Genomic DNA, 15,000 nt, shown 5'->3' on the forward strand with positions numbered 1-15,000 from the left:
GTATGAGAAATTAACGATTTAAGTCCTTCTTAAATGAGGCCATTTACCCATAGAGGGTGCCAGGCCCGTATAACGTTAATGATTACTAGATGATGTTTCCAAAGAGTCGTGTTGCTTGATAGTGCAGCACTAAGTGGGTGGTAAACTCCATCTAAAACTAAATATAACCATGAGACCGATAGTAAACAAGTACCGTGAGGGAAAGTTGAAAAGAACTCTGAATAGAGAGTTAAATAGTACGTGAAACTGCTTAGAGGTTAAGCCCGATGAACCTGAATATCCATTATGGAAAATTCATCATTAAAGTTATAATATTTAAATAATATTATAGAAATAGTGTGCATTTTTTCCATATAAGGACATTGTAATCTATTAACATATATAATTTATCATAAAATATGACTTATAGTTTATTCAAATTATTATGCTTGCATTTTAACATAGGATAAATGTCATTAATTTGATAAAGTGTTGATAGATTAATAAGAATACAGTGCGTTAATTTTTCGGAATTATATAATGGCATAATTATCATTGATTTTTGTGTTTATTATATGCACTTGTATGATTAACAATGCGAAAGATTCAGGATACCTTCGGGACCCGTCTTGAAACACGGACCAAGGAGTCTAACATATGTGCAAGTTATTGGGATATAAACCTAATAGCGTAATTAACTTGACTATTAATGGGATTAGTTTTTTAACTATTTTATAGTTAATTAACACAATCCCGGGGCGTTCTATATAGTTATGTATAATAATATTTATATTATTTATGCCTCTAACTGGAACGTACCTTGAGCAGATATGCTGTGACCCGAAAGATGGTGAACTATACTTGATCAGGTTGAAGTCAGGGGAAACCCTGATGGAAGACCGAAACAGTTCTGACGTGCAAATCGATTGTCAGAATTGAGTATAGGGGCGAAAGACCAATCGAACCATCTAGTAGCTGGTTCCTTCCGAAGTTTCCCTCAGGATAGCTGGTGCATTTTAATGTTATATAAAATAATCTTATCTGGTAAAGCGAATGATTAGAGGCCTTAGGGTCGAAACGATCTTAACCTATTCTCAAACTTTAAATGGGTAAGAACCTTAACTTTCTTGATATGAAGTTTAAGGTTATGATATAATGTGCCCAGTGGGCCACTTTTGGTAAGCAGAACTGGCGCTGTGGGATGAACCAAACGTAATGTTACGGTGCCCAAATTAACAACTCATGCAGAAACCATGAAAGGCGTTGGTTGCTTAAAACAGCAGGACGGTGATCATGGAAGTCGAAATCCGCTAAGGAGTGTGTAACAACTCACCTGCCGAAGCAACTAGCCCTTAAAATGGATGGCGCTTAAGTTGTATACCTATACATTACCGCTAAAGTAGATGATTTATATTACTTGTAATATAAATTTTGAAACTTTAGTGAGTAGGAAGGTACAATGGTATGCGTAGAAGTGTTTGGCGTAAGCCTGCATGGAGCTGCTATTGGTACAGATCTTGGTGGTAGTAGCAAATAATCGAATGAGACCTTGGAGGACTGAAGTGGAGAAGGGTTTCGTGTGAACAGTGGTTGATCACGAGTTAGTCGGTCCTAAGTTCAAGGCGAAAGCCGAAAATTTTCAAGTAAAAATAAATATTACAATTATTGTGAAAATTATATACTTGAATAATTTTGAACGAAAGGGAATACGGTTCCAATTCCGTAACCTGTTGAGTATCCGTTTGTTATTAAATATGGGCCTCGTGCTCATCCTGGCAACAGGAACGACCATAAAGAAGCCGTCGAGAGATATCGGAAGAGTTTTCTTTTCTGTTTTATAGTCGTACTACCATGGAAGTCTTTCGCAGAGAGATATGGTAGATGGGCTAGAAGAGCATGACATATACTGTTGTGTCGATATTTTCTCCTCGGACCTTGAAAATTTATGGTGGGGATACGCAAACTTCTCAACAGGCCGTACCAATATCCGCAGCTGGTCTCCAAGGTGAAGAGTCTCTAGTCGATAGAATAATGTAGGTAAGGGAAGTCGGCAAATTAGATCCGTAACTTCGGGATAAGGATTGGCTCTGAAGATTGAGATAGTCGGGCTTGATTGGGAAACAATAATATGGTTTATGTGCTCGTTCTGGGTAAATAGAGTTATAATCATTTATGGTTGTAACTTGTTCCCCGGATAGTTTAGTTACGTATCCAATTGTGGAACTTTCTTGCTAAAATTTTTAAGAATACTAGTTGGGTCAAACCAATTAGTTCTTATTAATTATAACGATTATCAATTAACAATCAATTCAGAACTGGCACGGACTTGGGGAATCCGACTGTCTAATTAAAACAAAGCATTGTGATGGCCCTAGCGGGTGTTGACACAATGTGATTTCTGCCCAGTGCTCTGAATGTCAAAGTGAAGAAATTCAAGTAAGCGCGGGTCAACGGCGGGAGTAACTATGACTCTCTTAAGGAGAATTGGATTTGATCGCGTAGAGTGGGTGCAATTCCGTAACTCGTAAATCATACGATCAAGTCAAGTCGACTCAAAACCTCCTCGTGGTATTCTCTGGGTACTAGCTTTTGCTGGTAGCTGATTTGAGCGGCGGAGGGGTCCCTGGGGTTACCAGCCCCTTGGACCCCTTAAAAACATATTGGTGCAGAAACTAACAACGAGCCTCGGATAATTGATGATATAATAGGAAGAGGAGAGTCCACGGCTACTAGTCTGGATGCTAGCAACCAGTATGAACGAGGTGCAGCGGTTAACCTTTCAGGTCGGGTGCCCTGCACGATATGTGGAATGTCGTTCAACTCCAAGAGGGGTTTGGGCGTCCACATGTCACATCGACACAAAGACGAACTTGATACACAACGTCTTCGTGTTGATAAAAAAGCGAGGTGGTCAGAGGAAGAAACGTTGATGATGGCGAGAAAGGAGGTCGAGCTTGCAGCAAGTGGTATTCGACATCTAAATAAAAAGCTAGCGGAAATTTTTACACACCGCAGTTCCGATGCAATTTCTTCATATCGGAAGAGGGGTGAATATAAGGCAAAACTGGAACAGATAAGAGGGCAATCTGTTCCCACCCCAGAAGCATTAGAGTCGAATACCTCACAGCGCCGCCCTAGTAATAGCGAGCAAAACCGACGAGTATCAACATCATCTTCGGGACCAATCAGACCACACGAACAGACGAGCAGCGAGATCTTCAGGGTACTACAGGGCTTATGCCCCAGTAGTATGCGATTCCCGGTGGAGAGCCGAGGTCCTGCAAACTATCGTAGATAATGCGCAGGTCTCGGGACAGGAAACCACTCTCCAAAGTTTATCTTGCTATCTCATGGAAATTTTTCCGCCACGGAATGAACCGCACATTCTGACGAGGCCCCGAACGGAGCCTCGAAATATGAGACAGCGTAGAAGGCAGCAGTACGCTAGGGTTCAGCGTAACTGGGATAAACATCCGGGAAGATGCATAAAGTCCCTGCTGGAGGGCGCTGACGAGTCGGTGCAGCCACCCCAGGAAATTATGGAGCCATATTGGAGACAGATAATGACCACGCCTAGCTCAAGCTCCATCGAACACGCCTCGTTCCACATGGAACATTCGTTGGAGAGAGTATGGTCCGCTGTGAACCAGCGCGATCTTAGGGCCCATAAGGTCAAATTATCAGGTTCTCCAGGCCCGGACGGGATTACTCCAAGAACTGCCAGGAGTATCCCCGATGGCATTATGCTACGCATAATGAACTTAATTCTCTGGTGTGGGAGACTTCCGTACTCCATCCGTCTGGCCAGAACCATCTTCATCCCGAAGATGGCGACGGCAAGTCGTCCGCAAGACTATCGTCCTATTTCAGTCCCCTCGGTTTTGGTTAGGCAACTAAATGCCATTTTGGCAGCCCGGTTGATTAGTGCAGTCAACTGGGATTCGCGTCAGCGAGGGTTCCTACCGACCGATGGGTGTGCTGACAATACGACGATTGTTGATTTAGTTCTAAGGGAACATCATAAGCGATTTAAATCGTGCTACATCGGGACCCTCGATGTTAGTAAAGCCTTTGATGCGGTAGCTCACAAAGCGGTCTACAACACATTGGCTTCGTATGGTGCCCCACAAGGACTAATCAACTACATACGGAATTCGTACGAGGGCGGCGGCACAATGCTAACTGGGAACGGGTGGGTTTCAAGGGAGTTCATTCCTGCAAGAGGCGTCAAGCAGGGTGACCCTTTGTCTCCCATACTATTTAATCTGGTCATTGACCGGTTACTTAGGTCCTTACCCAGTGAGATTGGTGCCAAAGTCGGAAACGCTATGACAAATGCGGCTGCGTTCGCAGATGATATAGTCCTTTTTGCGGAAACTCCGATGGGCCTTCAGAAATTGTTGGACACCACAGTTGGCTTTCTCTCCTCTGTGGGCCTCACCCTTAACACTGACAAGTGTTTCACTGTCAGCATAAAGGGGCAAGCCAAGCAAAAGTGTACTGTCGTGGAACGGCGGAGCTTTTTGATTGGTGAGCGCGAGGTTCCTTCACTGAAGCGCACTGACGAGTGGAAGTATTTAGGGATTAAATTCACTGCGGATGGGCGGGTCCGGTACAATCCAGCTGAGGAGTTGCAACCGAAGCTGTTGAGATTGACTCGGGCCCCCCTGAAGCCACAGCAGAAGTTATTTGCCCTTCGGACTGTCCTTATCCCACAACTCTATCACAAGCTGACCCTTGGGAGTGTGACGATAGGCGTTCTGAAGAAATTTGACACATTGGTTCGATATACCGCACGGAAGTGGTTGAGGCTTCCGGTAGACGTACCAACTTCTTTTTTCCATGCCCCCCACAGAAGTGGGGGTCTCGGGTTACCATCGTTGAGATGGATAGCACCGATGCTTCGTTTGAAGCGATTGAGCAGTATAAAATGGCCTCACCTCGAGCAATCCGAGGTAGCCAGCTCTTTCGTGGAAGACGAAATGCGGAGGGCCCGGGATAGGCTTCAGGCTGGAAGTCAAGAGTTGTTAACCCGTCTACAGGTAGATTCGTACTTGGCAAATAGGTTGCACATGTCTGTTGATGGTGGCGGGCTCCGTGAAGCAGAGCGTTTTGCTCCGCAACACGGATGGGTTGTCCAACCCACGCGTTTGCTAACAGGAAGGGAATATACAGAAGGAATCAAACTGCGGATAAATGCCCTACCCTCAAGGTCTCGTACCACGAGGGGAAGGCACGAATTGGGAAGACGGTGCCGTGCAGGATGTGATGCTCCCGAAACAACAAACCACATCTTGCAGCAATGCTATCGTACTCATGGGAGGAGGGTAGCTAGGCACGACGGCGTAGTAAATCTAATCAAGCGGGGACTTGAGAGGAAAGGCTGCGTCGTTCATGTTGAACCAAGTCTGCAGGGCGAGACCGGATTGAATAAACCCGACCTGGTAGCTATCCGACAAAATCACATTTATGTGATTGACGCGCAGGTAGTGACCGACGGACATTCTCTCGACCAAGCGCATCAGCGCAAAGTCGAGAAGTACGAGACACCGGACATACGGACGAATTTGCGGAGACTTTTCGGCTCGCAACATGTTGTTGAGTTCCATTCCGCCACTGTGAACTGGAGAGGAATATTGGAGCGGTCAGTCGGTAAAACGGCTGATTGCTTCAGACCTCCTCAGCACTAGTGATAGTCATATCATTAGTGTCCGGGTAATCAGTGGTGGTCCTCTGGAGTTGGCGACAATTTATGTATCTGTCGGGATACACGCGTGATTGGACTTAGTCATGCATCACGTTCATATTAAAAGCTTGCTGCCGTAGCATAACATCTAAAAACGGCATAAAATTCGCTTAAAAACGAGGCGGTTTTTAGTACGTAGGCGTCTTCTGGGTCGTATGAACCCACAAGATGAATCGTGCATGCACACTCTTATTGGCTAAATAACATCATAACCTGAGTGTGTATCTTTTGAAGATTTTTACGATCCTTAGCGAACAAAAAAAAAAAAAAAAAAATAGCCAAATGCCTCGTCATCTAATTAGTGACGCGCATGAATGGATTAACGAGATTCCTTCTGTCCCTATCTACTATCTAGCGAAACCACAGCCAAGGGAACGGGCTTGGAATAATTAGCGGGGAAAGAAGACCCTTTTGAGCTTGACTCTAATCTGGCAGTGTAAGGAGACATAAGAGGTGTAGAATAAGTGGGAGATATTAGACTTCGGTTTGGTATCGACAATGAAATACCACTACTCTTATTGTTTCCTTACTTACTTGATTAAATGGAACGTGTATCATTTCCTAGCCATTATACGGATATATTTATTATATCTTATGGTATTGGGTTTTGATGCAAGCTTCTTGATCAAAGTATCACGAGTTTGTTATATAATCGCAAACAAATTCTTTAATGAGAGATGCATTCATGTATTATCGATTTGAAAATTTGGTATAACTCCAATTACTCAGGTATGATCCAATTCAAGGACATTGCCAGGTAGGGAGTTTGACTGGGGCGGTACATCTCTCAAATAATAACGGAGGTGTCCCAAGGCCAGCTCAGTGCGGACAGAAACCACACATAGAGCAAAAGGGCAAATGCTGACTTGATCTCGGTGTTCAGTACACACAGGGACAGCAAAAGCTCGGCCTATCGATCCTTTTGGTTTAAAGAGTTTTTAACAAGAGGTGTCAGAAAAGTTACCATAGGGATAACTGGCTTGTGGCGGCCAAGCGTTCATAGCGACGTCGCTTTTTGATCCTTCGATGTCGGCTCTTCCTATCATTGTGAAGCAAAATTCACCAAGCGTTGGATTGTTCACCCATGCAAGGGAACGTGAGCTGGGTTTAGACCGTCGTGAGACAGGTTAGTTTTACCCTACTAATGACAAAACGTTGTTGCGACAGCATTCCTGCGTAGTACGAGAGGAACCGCAGGTACGGACCAATGGCACAATACTTGTTCGAGCGAACAGTGGTATGACGCTACGTCCGTTGGATTATGCCTGAACGCCTCTAAGGTCGTATCCGTGCTGGACTGCAATGATAAATAAGGGGCAATTTGCATTGTATGGCTTCTAAACCATTTAAAGTTTATTATTTATATTTTAAACGACAATGGATGTGATGCCAATGTAATTTGTAACATAGTAAATTGGGAGGATCTTTGATCACCTGATGCCATGCTAGTTACATATGAAAACATTATTTAATACAATGACAAAGCCTAGAATCAATTGTAAACGACTTTTGTAACGGGCAAGGTGTTGTAAGTGGTTGAGCAGCTGCCATACTGCGATCCACTGAAGCTTATCCTTTGCTTGATGATTCGAAATATAAAAAAAATGTAAATATGCATGTGTAAATATGTATATTTAGTATAAAAAATCTTTATATGCTATATCTAAGAAAGCATATAAGGATTTATCACGGGTTGTCCACGTTTCCCTACTAATTGTGGCCTACTAACTGTTTCGTCATCTTATTAGTGACGTGAAAAATGAAAATAATATTTTTCATTTATATTGTTATAAGTCTTAAACCTTAAGACGGCGGGAGTTGAATTACTTTCGTTTAGGTAGCCAAATGCCTCGTCATCTTATTAGTGACGTGAAAAATTGAACTTATACTTTTCATTTATATTGTTATAAGTCTTAAACCTTATAACGGCGGAAGATGAATTACTTTCTTTTAGGTAGCCAAATGCCTCGTCATCTTATTAGTGACGTGAAAAATGAAAATAATATTTTTCATTTATATTGTTATAAGTCTTAAACTTTAAGACGGCGGGAGTTGAATTACTTTCGCATAGGTAGCCAAATGCCTCGTCATCTTATTAGTGACGCGCATGATTCAATTCAAGAGATTCCTTCTGTCCCTATTTAAAACCTCACGGATATTAAAAATATTAAACATATATTGTTATAAGTCTTAAACCTTAAGACGGCGGGAGTTGAATTACTTTCGCATAGGTAGCCAAATGCCTCGTCATCTTATTAGTGACGCGCATGATTCAATTCAAGAGATTCCTTCTGTCCCTATTTAAAACCTCACGGATATTAAAAATATTAAACATATATTGTTATAAGTCTTAAACCTTAAGACGGCGGGAGTTGAATTACTTTCGCATAGGTAGCCAAATGCCTCGTCATCTTATTAGTGACGTGAAAAATGAAAATAATATTTTTCATTTATATTGTTATAAGTCTTAAACTTTAAGACGGCGGGAGTTGAATTACTTTCGCATAGGTAGCCAAATGCCTCGTCATCTTATTAGTGACGTGAAAAATGAAAATAATATTTTTCATTTATATTGTTATAAGTCTTAAACCTTATAACGGCGGAAGATGAATTACTTTCGTTTAGGTAGCCAAATGCCTCGTCATCTTAATAGTGACGTGAAAAATGAAAATAATATTTTTCATTTATATTGTTATAAGTCTTAAACTTTAAGACGGCGGGAGTTGAATTACTTTCGCATAGGTAGCCAAATGCCTCGTCATCTTATTAGTGACGTGAAAAATGAAAATAATATTTTTCATTTATATTGTTATAAGTCTTAAACCTTATAACGGCGGAAGATGAATTACTTTCGTTTAGGTAGCCAAATGCCTCGTCATCTTATTAGTGACGTGAAAAATGAAAATAATATTTTTCATTTATATTGTTATAAGTCTTAAACTTTAAGACGGCGGGAGTTGAATTACTTTCGCATAGGTAGCCAAATGCCTTGTCATCTTATTAGTGACGCGCATGATTCAATTCAAGAGATTCCTTCTGTCCCTATTTAAAACCTCACGGATATTAAAAATATTAAACATATATTGTTATAAGTCTTAAACCTTAAGACGGCGGGAGTTGAATTACTTTCGCATAGGTAGCCAAATGCCTCGTCATCTTATTAGTGACGCGCATGATTCAATTCAAGAGATTCCTTCTGTCCCTATTTAAAACCTCACGGATATTAAAAATATTAAACATATATTGTTATAAGTCTTAAACCTTAAGACGGCGGGAGTTGAATTACTTTCGCATAGGTAGCCAAATGCCTCGTCATCTTATTAGTGACGCGCATGATTCAATTCAAGAGATTCCTTCTGTCCCTATTTAAAACCTCACGGATATTAAAAATATTAAACATATATTGTTATAAGTCTTAAACCTTAAGACGGCGGGAGTTGAATTACTTTCGCATAGGTAGCCAAATGCCTTGTCATCTTATTAGTGACGCGCATGATTCAATTCAAGAGATTCCTTCTGTCCCTATTTAAAACCTCACGGATATTAAAAATATTAAACATATATTGTTATAAGTCTTAAACCTTAAGACGGCGGGAGTTGAATTACTTTCGCATAGGTAGCCAAATGCCTCGTCATCTTATTAGTGACGCGCATGATTCAATTCAAGAGATTCCTTCTGTCCCTATTTAAAACCTCACGGATATTAAAAATATTAAACATATATTGTTATAAGTCTTAAACCTTAAGACGGCGGGAGTTGAATTACTTTCGCATAGGTAGCCAAATGCCTCGTCATCTTATTAGTGACGCGCATGATTCAATTCAAGAGATTCCTTCTGTCCCTATTTAAAACCTCACGGATATTAAAAATATTAAACATATATTGTTATAAGTCTTAAACCTTAAGACGGCGGGAGTTGAATTACTTTCGCATAGGTAGCCAAATGCCTCGTCATCTTATTAGTGACGCGCATGATTCAATTCAAGAGATTCCTTCTGTCCCTATTTAAAACCTCACGGATATTAAAAATATTAAACATATATTGTTATAAGTCTTAAACCTTAAGACGGCGGGAGTTGAATTACTTTCGCATAGGTAGCCAAATGCCTCGTCATCTTATTAGTGACGCGCATGATTCAATTCAAGAGATTCCTTCTGTCCCTATTTAAAAACTCACGAATATTAAAAATATTAAAAATATTTTCATATGGATATGCAATCGTATGGATATCCAAATATGTGTGGGAAAGTCGTACTTCCTATACGATAAATGACCGGATTGACGAAACCGTGTTCAAAAAGGTATATAGGGTAGGTGGTGTTCGGCCTACCAATATAATATTAAAATAATATTATATTAAACAGAAGATCGCCAGTATTAATATATAAGCATATGGTTATGAATACATATGCATATAACATATATGAAAATATATGAATATATAAAAAAAAATATATATGAATATGAAAATATTTATATGTATATGGAATATATGGTAGGTGATGATGTTAGCCTACCATATAATATATAATATAATAATTTAATTATATTATATTAAATATGGAAATATTAAAAATATATTAAAAATATTAAAAATATTTTCATATGGATATGCAATCGTATGGATATCCAAATATGTGTGGGAAAGTCATACTTCCCATACAATAAATGACCGGATTGACGAAACCGTGTTCAAAAAGGTATATAGGGTAGGTGGTGTTCAGCCTGCCAATATAATATTAAAATAATATTATATTAAACAGAAGACCGCCAGTATTAATATATGAGCATATGGTTATGAATACATATGCATATAACATATATGAAAATATATGAATATAAAAAAATATATATGGATATGAAAATATTTATATGTATATGAAATATATGGTAGGTGATGAGGATAGCCTACCATATAATATATAATATAATAATTTAATTATATTATATTAAATATGGAAATATTAAAAATATATTAAAAATATTAAAAATATTTTCATATGGATATGCAATCGTATGGATATCCAAATATGTGTGGGAAAGTCATACTTCCCATACAATAAATGACCGGATTGACGAAACCGTGTTCAAAAAGGTATATAGGGTAGGTGGTGTTCGGCCTACCAATATAATATTAAAATAATATTATATTAAACAGAAGACCGCCAGTATTAATATATGAGCATATGGTTATGAATACATATGCATATAACATATATGAAAATATATGAATATAAAAAAATATATATGGATATGAAAATATTTATATGTATATGAAATATATGGTAGGTGATGGTGATAGCCTACCATATAATATATAATATAATAATTTAATTATATTATATTAAATATGGAAATATTAAAAATATATTAAAAATATTAAAAATATTTTCATATGGATATGCAATCGTATGGATATCCAAATATGTGTGGGAAAGTCATACTTCCCATACAATAAATGACCGGATTGACGAAACCGTGTTCAAAAAGGTATATAGGGTAGGTGGTGTTCGGCCTACCAATATAATATTAAAATAATATTATATTAAACAGAAGACCGCCAGTATTAATATATAAGCATATGGTTATGAATACATATGCATATAACATATATGAAAATATATGAATATAAAAAAATATATATGGATATGAAAATATTTATATGTATATGAAATATATGGTAGGTGATGGTGATAGCCTACCATATAATATATAATATAATAATTTAATTATATTATATTAAATATGGAAATATTAAAAATATATTAAAAATATTAAAAATATTTTCATATGGATATGCAATCGTATGGATATCCAAATATGTGTGGGAAAGTCATACTTCCCATACAATAAATGACCGGATTGACGAAACCGTGTTCAAAAAGGTATATAGGGTAGGTGGTGTTCAGCCTGCCAATATAATATTAAAATAATATTATATTAAACAGAAGATCGCCAGTATTAATATATAAGCATATGGTTATGAATACATATGCATATAACATATATGAAAATATATGAATATATAAAAAAAAATATATATGAATATGAAAATATTTATATGTATATGGAATATATGGTAGGTGATGATGTTAGCCTACCATATAATATATAATATAATAATTTAATTATATTATATTAAATATGGAAATATTAAAAATATATTAAAAATATTAAAAATATTTTCATATGGATATGCAATCGTATGGATATCCAAATATGTGTGGGAAAGTCATACTTCCCATACAATAAATGACCGGATTGACGAAACCGTGTTCAAAAAGGTATATAGGGTAGGTGGTGTTCAGCCTGCCAATATAATATTAAAATAATATTATATTAAACAGAAGATCGCCAGTATTAATATATAAGCATATGGTTATGAATACATATGCATATAACATATATGAAAATATATGAATATATAAAAAAAAATATATATGAATATGAAAATATTTATATGTATATGGAATATATGGTAGGTGATGATGTTAGCCTACCATATAATATATAATATAATAATTTAATTATATTATATTAAATATGGAAATATTAAAAATATATTAAAAATATTAAAAATATTTTCATATGGATATGCAATCGTATGGATATCCAAATATGTGTGGGAAAGTCATACTTCCCATACAATAAATGACCGGATTGACGAAACCGTGTTCAAAAAGGTATATAGGGTAGGTGGTGTTCAGCCTGCCAATATAATATTAAAATAATATTATATTAAACAGAAGACCGCCAGTATTAATATATGAGCATATGGTTATGAATACATATGCATATAACATATATGAAAATATATGAATATAAAAAAATATATATGGATATGAAAATATTTATATGTATATGAAATATATGGTAGGTGATGAGGATAGCCTACCATATAATATATAATATAATAATTTAATTATATTATATTAAATATGGAAATATTAAAAATATATTAAAAATATTAAAAATATTTTCATATGGATATGCAATCGTATGGATATCCAAATATGTGTGGGAAAGTCATACTTCCCATACAATAAATGACCGGATTGACGAAACCGTGTTCAAAAAGGTATATAGGGTAGGTGGTGTTCGGCCTACCAATATAATATTAAAATAATATTATATTAAACAGAAGACCGCCAGTATTAATATATGAGCATATGGTTATGAATACATATGCATATAACATATATGAAAATATATGAATATAAAAAAATATATATGGATATGAAAATATTTATATGTATATGAAATATATGGTAGGTGATGGTGATAGCCTACCATATAATATATAATATAATAATTTAATTATATTATATTAAATATGGAAATATTAAAAATATATTAAAAATATTAAAAATATTTTCATATGGATATGCAATCGTATGGATATCCAAATATGTGTGGGAAAGTCATACTTCCCATACAATAAATGACCGGATTGACGAAACCGTGTTCAAAAAGGTATATAGGGTAGGTGGTGTTCGGCCTACCAATATAATATTAAAATAATATTATATTAAACAGAAGACCGCCAGTATTAATATATAAGCATATGGTTATGAATACATATGCATATAACATATATGAAAATATATGAATATAAAAAAATATATATGGATATGAAAATATTTATATGTATATGAAATATATGGTAGGTGATGGTGATAGCCTACCATATAATATATAATATAATAATTTAATTATATTATATTAAATATGGAAATATTAAAAATATATTAAAAATATTAAAAATATTTTCATATGGATATGCAATCGTATGGATATCCAAATATGTGTGGGAAAGTCATACTTCCCATACAATAAATGACCGGATTGACGAAACCGTGTTCAAAAAGGTATATAGGGTAGGTGGTGTTCAGCCTGCCAATATAATATTAAAATAATATTATATTAAACAGAAGACCGCCAGTATTAATATATGAGCATATGGTTATGAATACATATGCATATAACATATATGAAAATATATGAATATAAAAAAATATATATGGATATGAAAATATTTATATGTATATGAAATATATGGTAGGTGATGGGGATAGCCTACCATATAATATATAATATAATAATATTTATTATATTATAATAAATATGGAAATATTAAATTATTTTCATATGGATATGGATATGGATATGGATATGGATATACATATTCATATGGATATACTAAAATATACTGAAATATACCGATGAGTATATTTAGGTGAGGGTAAAAAGGCAAATAAATACCCAGCTTGACGAAAGTGTGTTCAAAAAGGTATATAGGGTAGGTGGTGTCGTCCTACCAATATAGTATATTATTTATATTATATGAATATACTAAAATACCGATGAGTATTTTTAGGTGAGGGAAAGAAGGCAAATAAATACCCAGCTTGACGAAAGTGTGGTCAAAAAGGTATATATGGTAGGTGGTGTAAGCCTATCTATATAATATAACATACTATATTATATATTATATATACACTATATTGTATACTTAGATAATATCGTTGAAGCGTCTACGTCTTATTATAAATTATAATTTGACAAGTTTCCAATTATTATCGTTAATTTCTGGTTCTAGGCAAATAAAAATTTCTTTTTATTATATCCTAGTAAGTATATGGAATTAAATTTAATTTCATATACGTATATGATAATAGTAGTAATATTATTATTATTATTATTGTATAAATAAATATGAATAAACTATATATATGAAAATATATAAATATATGAAAATTAAAAAGTGCTTAGTTTTATATCATATAAAACTAGACTTTTATATACAAAGAAAATAAATTTTAAATTTATTATCAAAATACATATGCGATAATTTTATTATAAAATTAAGCAAATATATATATGTGAATATATACAAATTGTTGTATGTGAAAATATAAAGATATTTTAGAATTAAATATATGCATAATATTGTATTTTATTAAAAAAAATATTAAAGAAGGCTTATATAAATAAAAAGACCGCCCGCTCATATAAATACCCTAACACAAACGAGGGTTTAAGAAAAAGCCATGAAAAAAATATACCCTGAGGTGTATGCGTTGGGCACCCGAGGGATATATTATAAATATATATATATATATATATATTTTAATAAATGAACGAATATTGAATGCCATATAATAATTGGCCAAATTCGTTAATATTTTAATTTATACAAATATTTGCAATATTTATTTTCTATATATCAATATGAAAATGAAATATATCAAAGATATAAACATTATTCTGGTT

The 15,000-nt window shown here is 35.2% G+C and overlaps 1 non-coding gene and 1 pseudogene across 1 annotated transcript in view; both read left to right on the top strand.

The window, feature by feature from the left end:
- LOC138927577 (large subunit ribosomal RNA) overlaps positions 1 to 7,317 on the top strand; it is a 7,491-nt pseudogene extending 174 nt beyond the window's left edge.
- A 7,674-nt stretch (positions 7,318 to 14,991) lies between these two features.
- The window catches only part of LOC138927574 (small subunit ribosomal RNA), a 1,995-nt gene continuing 1,986 nt past the window's right edge, over positions 14,992 to 15,000 (top strand). The window contains exon 1 of the ribosomal RNA XR_011444029.1: positions 14,992 to 15,000. This exon is cut by the window's right edge and continues 1,986 nt beyond it. This is a non-coding gene — a ribosomal RNA (small subunit ribosomal RNA).

Source organism: Drosophila bipectinata, unplaced genomic scaffold, assembly GCF_030179905.1.
Source record: "Drosophila bipectinata strain 14024-0381.07 unplaced genomic scaffold, DbipHiC1v2 scaffold_35, whole genome shotgun sequence".
NCBI lineage: Eukaryota > Metazoa > Arthropoda > Insecta > Diptera > Drosophilidae > Drosophila > Drosophila bipectinata.